Source organism: Pan paniscus, chromosome X, assembly GCF_029289425.2.
Source record: "Pan paniscus chromosome X, NHGRI_mPanPan1-v2.0_pri, whole genome shotgun sequence".
Classification (NCBI taxonomy): domain Eukaryota; kingdom Metazoa; phylum Chordata; class Mammalia; order Primates; family Hominidae; genus Pan; species Pan paniscus.
In genome coordinates this window covers 40,665,233-40,672,339 of record NC_073272.2, presented here as the reverse complement: position 1 = coordinate 40,672,339, position 7,107 = coordinate 40,665,233, and positions in this window count along the sequence as shown.

Below are 7,107 nucleotides of genomic sequence, written 5' to 3'. Positions count from 1 at the left end.
ACAAAAACTTAGGGAATTCATCAACACCAGACTTGTCTTACAGGAAATGCTAATGGGAGTTCTTCGATCTGAAAGAAATATGCTAATGTGTAGCAAGAAAACATCTGAAGATATACAACTCACTGGTAAAAGTCAGAATACAGACAAATTCAGAATATTCTAAAACTGTAATTATGGTATATAAACTGCATATATCTTAAATATTAAGACTAAAAGACAAAAGTATAAGAGATAATAATAACAATTGGTCAAGAGATAGGCAACACAAAAGGATGTAAATTGAAATATCAAGAAGTCAAAATGTGGAAGGAGGAATGATGTTAAAGTGCAAAGTATGTTTTTGTTACTTTTCTTTGCAATCAAAGTTAAGTTGCTATCAAATTAAAATAACCTGTTATAACTGTTAGATGTTTTTTGTAAGCCTCAAGGTAACCACAAAGCAAAAACCTGTAATAGATACACTCAACATAAATAACATGGAAACAAAATATAATACTATGGAAAAAATTACTCAACCACAAAGGAATACAATGAGAAGAAAACAGGAATAAGAGATCTACAAAACAATCAGAAAACAAGTAATAAAATGACTGTAGTAAATCCTTACCTATCAATAATAATTATGAATGTAACTTGATTACATTATCCGATTAAAACTCATAGGTTATGCCCAGTGGCACATATCTGTAATCCTAGCACTTTGGGAAGCTGAGGCAGGAGGATTCCTTGAGATTGGGAGTTCAAGACGAGCCTGGGCAACATAGTGAGACCTCATCTCTACAAAAAGGAAAAAAAAAATAGCCAGATGTGGTGGTGCATACCTACAGTCCCAGCTACTTTGGAAGCTGAGACAGGAGGATAGCTTGAGCCCAGTGTTTGAGGCTGCAGTGACCTATGACTGTGCTGCTGTTCTCCAGCCTGGCTTATAGGGTGAGACTCTGTTCCTATATATATACACACACTCACATACACATAATATATATATTATATATATAATATATGTGTGTGTATATATATACATATAATATATATAATATATATCTAATATGTGTGTGTGTGTATATATATATATAGAGAGAGAGAGAGAGGCCAGCTGGATTAAAAAAAAACAAAATCCAATTATATGCTATATGCTGTCTATAAGAACCTCACTTCATCTATAAACATGCATTGGGTGAAAGTGAAAGAATGTAAAAAGATAGTCCACGAAAATGTAAACCAAAAAACAGCAGAAGTGGCTATACTTAGATCAAATAGACTTTAAATCAAGAATGATTTAAAAACAAAAAAAGACAAAGAAGACCATTATGTAATGATAAAGGGGTCCATACAGCAGAGGATACAACAAATGTAAATATATATGCGCCTAACACTGGATCACCTGAATATATAAAGAAAGTATTAATAGACTTGAAAAGAGAGATTGACTGCAATAAAATAATAGTAGGGGACTTCAATATCCCACTTTCAGCAATAGACAGATCACCTAGAAAGGAAAATCAACAAAGAAAAATCAAAGTTAAACTGCACTCTAGACCAAATGGACCTAACAGATATTTACAGAACATCCCATCTAACAGCTGCAGAATATACATTCTTCTTAACAGTGCATGGAACATTCTTCAAGATAGACCATATGTTACGTAACAAAAGAAGTCTTAACAAATTTTTAAAAATCAAAATCAAATCAAGTATTTTCTATGACCACGATGGAATAAAACTAGAAATCAATAACAAAAGGAATACTGGAAACTGTACGAATTCATGAAAGTTAAACAACATGCTCCTGAATAATGAATGAGTCAATGAAGAAATTAAAAAGGACATTTAAAAATTCCTTGAGACAAATGAAAATGGAAACACAACATACCAAAACCTGTGGGATACAGCAAAAGCAGTGCTAAGAAAGAATTTTATAGTAATAAATGCCTACATCAAAAAAGTAGAAAGATTACAAATAAACAACCCAACGTGACATATCAAGGAACCAGTAAAACAAGAACAAACTAAACTCAGAATTAGTAGAATTAAAAAAATTACAAAGATCAAAGCAGAAATAAATGAAATAGATTCAAACAACAATACAAAAGATCAAGGAAACAAAAAGTTGGGCTTTTTGAAAAGATTAACAAAATTAACAAACTTTTATCTAGACTAAGAAGACTCAAACAAATAAAATAAGAGACAAAAAAGGAAATATTATAGCTAATACCACAGAAACACAAAGGATCTTAAGAGACTATTATGAACAACTATACACCAACAAATTAAAAAATCTAAAAGAAATGAATTCCTGGACACATACAAACTACCAAAACTGAATCATTATGAAGCAGAAAACCTGAACAGACCAATAATGAGTAACGGGAGTGAAGCAATAATGAAGGCTCTCACATCAAAGAAAAACCCAGGACCTGATGGCTTCCCTGCTGATTTCTACCAAACATTTTAAGAAGAACAAATACCAATTCTTCTCAAACTCTTATCAGAAAAGGAAGAGGAGGGCATACTTCCAAACTAATTTTACAAAGCCAGCATTACCCTGGTATCAAAACCAGACAAGGACACAACAGCAACAACAATAAAACTACAGGCCAATATCCCTAATGAACATAGATGCAAAAGTCCTCAACAAAATACTAGCAAACCAAATTCAACAACACACCAAAAATATCATACACCATGATCAAGTGTGATTTATCCCAGGGATGCAAGGATGGTTCAGCATACACAAATCAATAAACATAATACATTACATTAATAGAATCAAGAATGAAAACTATATGATCATTTCCATAGATGCAAAAAAGTGTTCAATAAAATTCAACATTTCATTATGATAAAAACACTCAACAAATTAGGTATAGAAGGAGCATACCTCAATACAATAAAGGCCATATATGACAAACTCACAACTAATATAATGAAGGGGAAAAGTTCAAAATTGTTCCTTTAAGATCTGGAATAAGACAAGAATGTCCACTTTCACCACTTTTATTTAACATAGTGCTGGATGTCCTAGACAGAACAATTGAGCAATAGAAAGAAATAAAGGGCATCAAAATTGGAAAGGAGGAAGTCAAATTGTTCCTGTTTGCAGATGACATAATTATATATACAGAAAATCCCAAAGACATCACAAAAACACTATTAGAGCTAACAAATGAATTCAATAAAGTTGTAGGACACAATATCAACATACAAAAATCAGTAGCATTTGTATATGCAAGTAGCAAACCATCTGAAAAAGAAACAAAGAAAGCAATTCCATTTGCTATAGCTACAAAAAAGATACCTACAAATAAACTTAACCAAGCAGATGAAAGATCTCTACACTAAAAATTATAAAACAGTGATGAAATAAAGTTAAGAGGACACAAATAGAAATATGCTCATGAATTAAAAGAATTAATATCATTAAAATGTCCACACTGCCCAAAGAGATCTATTGATTCAATGCAATCTTCATAAAAAAGAAACAATAATATTCTTTACATAAATAGAAAAAACGATCCTAAATTTTGCATGGAACTACAAAAGACCCCATACAGCCAAAGCAATTTTGAGAAAATGGAACAAAGCTGAAGGCATCACAATATTTGACTTTAAAATATACTACAAAGCTGTAGTAACCTAGCATTGTTATTGGCATAAAAACAGACACATAGACCAATGGAACAGAATAGAGAGCCCAGAAATAAATGCACGCATTTACAGTCAACTGATTTTTAACAAAAAAGTGCCAAGAACGCACATTGTGGGGGAAAAAGTATCTTCAATAAATGCTGCTGGGAAAACTGGATATCCATATGCAGAAGAATAAAACTAGATCTTTATCTTTGACTTTATACAAAAAAACAAATCAAAATGAATTAAAAACTTAAATTTAATACTGAAAACTTAAAATTACTACAAGAAAACATAAGGAAAATGCTTTCTGACATTGGCTTGGGCAAGGGCTTTTGGATAGAAGCTCAAAAGCACAGGCAACAAAAGCAGAAATTGACAAATGGCGTTACATCAAACTAAAAGGCTTCTGAACAACAAAGGAAATAATAAGTGAAGGGACAACCTACAGAATGGGAGAAAATATTTACATACTATGCATTTGACAAGTGGTTAATAACCAGAATATACAAGAAACTCAATGCGATAGGAAACAAAACAAATAATCTGATTTAAAAATGGGCAAAAGATCTGAATAGACATTTCTCAAAAAAAGACACACAAATGGCCAGCAGGTATATGACAAAATGCTTAGCATCACTAATCATCAGGGAAAGGCAAATCAAAACCACGATGAGATATCACCTCACTTCAATTAGAATGGCCATTATTAAGAAGGCAAAAAATAACAAATTCTGTCAAGAATGTGGAGAAAGGGAAACTCGTATACACTGTTGGTGGGAATGTAAATTAGTATAGCCATTATGGAAAACAATATGGAGATTCCTGAAAAAACTAAAACTAGAATTATCACTTGATTGAGGAATCCTACTGGGTATTTATCCATAGAAAAATAAATCAGTTTATCAAAGAGATATTTGCAATCATGTTCATTACAACACCATTCACAGTAGCCAAGAGATGGAATCAATCTAAGTGTCCAAGAAGTGAATGAATAAAGAAAATGTTATATATATATACACAATGAGATACAATTCAACTGTAAAAAATAATGAAATCCTGTTATTTGTAGCAGTATGGATGAACCTGGAGAACATACTATTAAGTGAAATAAGCCAGGCACAGAGAGACAAATGCTGCATGATTTCACTCATATGTGGAATCTAAAAAGTGTGTCTCATAGAAATAGAGAGTAGAATAGTAGTTAGCAGAGGCTCGGCATGGGAAAGGAAAGATGAATTCACAGGGATTTTTTTCCCAAACATTTAAAGAATTAACATCAATTTTACCCAATTTCTTCCAGAAAATAAAAGTGCAGAGAACATTTTAGAACTCATTTCATGAGGCCAGTATTACACTGATACCAAAAGCAGAAAAAGACTGCACAAAACAGCAAACTACATACCAATATAAATTCATAAACTTTGAAACAAAAAATTTCAACAAAATATTACCAAATCCAATTTAATGATGTGTACAAATAATTACATGTCATGATCAAGCGGGATTTATTCTAAGTATGCAAGGCTGGTTATCCATCTTATCAACAAGGCAAAAGAGAAAAATCATATCAATAGAAATAGAAAAAAAACATTTGAAAATCCAGAACTCTTCATGTTAAAAACTCTCAGTAACTTACAAATAGAAGGGAACTACATTGATAAAGAACTTCTACAAAAAACCTACAGCTAACATCATACTCACTGGTGAAAACTGTTTGCTCTCCCCTTAAGATCGGGAACAAAGTAAAGATGTTCATTCTCACCACTCCTATTCACCAGAGTACATGAAGTTCTAGCTAGTGCAGTAGTCAAGAAATAGAAATAAAAATCACAAAAATTAAAAGGAAATGAAATTGTCTCCATTTGCAGATAAGTTGTTTGTCTATGTGGAAAATTTCAAGGAATCTAAAAACAAACAAAAAAACACATTCCTGGAACTAAGAAGTAAGTTCAGCAAGGTTGCAGGTTGTAAGATCAACGTATTTTATATACTAATAATGAACTGTGGAAACAGAAATTTAAAACACAATACCATTTACAATAACTCCAATGTGATTGCAAATACTTATAACCTTAGGTATGCTCTTAACAAAACATTTACAAGAGCTGTACAGTGTAAGAAGTACTTAGATATACACTTAAAACACTTATAGGATCTGTACACTGAAAATTACAAAATGCTGATAAAAAAATCAGAGAAGATCTAATAAATGGAGAGACATTCCAGTAAGTGGATTAGAAGACAACATAGTAAAGATATCAATTCTCCCCAAATTGGTAAACAGGTTTAATGCAATTCCAATCAACATCCCATCAAGATTTTCTGTAGAGATAGACAAACTTATTCTAAAATTTATATGGTAAGTCACAAGCCCTAAAATAGGTAAGACAATTTTGAAGTGGAAGAATAAAGTATAAGGAATCACTCTCTGCAGTATTAAGGCTTATTATTATTTTTACATATGAAAATGAACATTTATTTAGCACGAGAAGGAATTGCAATAAATAATAAATTTTAAAAGGTTGAAAATACCATAATCATCACAAATTTTTTTAAAATCCAATATTTATATTAATTAACTTCCTGACACACTTCTATAATACATTCTCCCTACAGTTTTTAATTGCTTTCTCTTTAATTGCCTCCCTTATGAGAATTGTTTTGTTATATTTTCTATGGTGAGAAATGAAAAGCAATTATATTAAAGCTTATTATTTGGCCACAATAATCAGGAGTGTGGACTTGGTGGAAAAATAGACATATAAATTAATGGAACAGAATAGAGAACCCAGAAATAGCCCCACATGAATATGCCCAACTAAATTTTTACTAAGATGTAAAAGTAATCCAGTGGAGAAATATATCAGCCTTTCAATGAATAATGCCAGAGCAATTGGACACACATGAGTAACAACCACAAAAAAAAATAATAACCTTGACCTAAACCTCACAGCTTATGGAAAAATTAACTCAACATGAATCATGGAGTTAAATGTGAAACAAAAAACTATGAAACATTTAGAAAAAGAAAAGAGAAAAATCTCCGAGAACTAGAGAAAGGCAATGAATTCTTAAAAATAACAGAAAAAGCACACTCAATAAAATTTTTAAAATTAGTAAATTGGACCTCATCAATATGAGCAACTTTTGCTCTGTGAAGTATGCCATAAGAGGATGAAAAGACAAGCTACAGAGTGAAAGGAAATATTTGCAGACCACATATTTCACACAAAGGACTAGTATTTAGAATATATAAAGAACTCTCAGAACTCAATAGTCAAAAATGAACAGTCCAATTAGATAATTTGCAAAGTATAAAAAAAGGAAAGACATTTCATCAAAGAAGATAAACAGGTGACAAGCATGTGAAAAGATGTTCAGTTTCATTAGCTAGTAGAGAAATGCAAACTAAAGCCATAATGAGATATCACTACACATCTATTAGAATGGCTAAAATAAAGAATACTGACAACATCA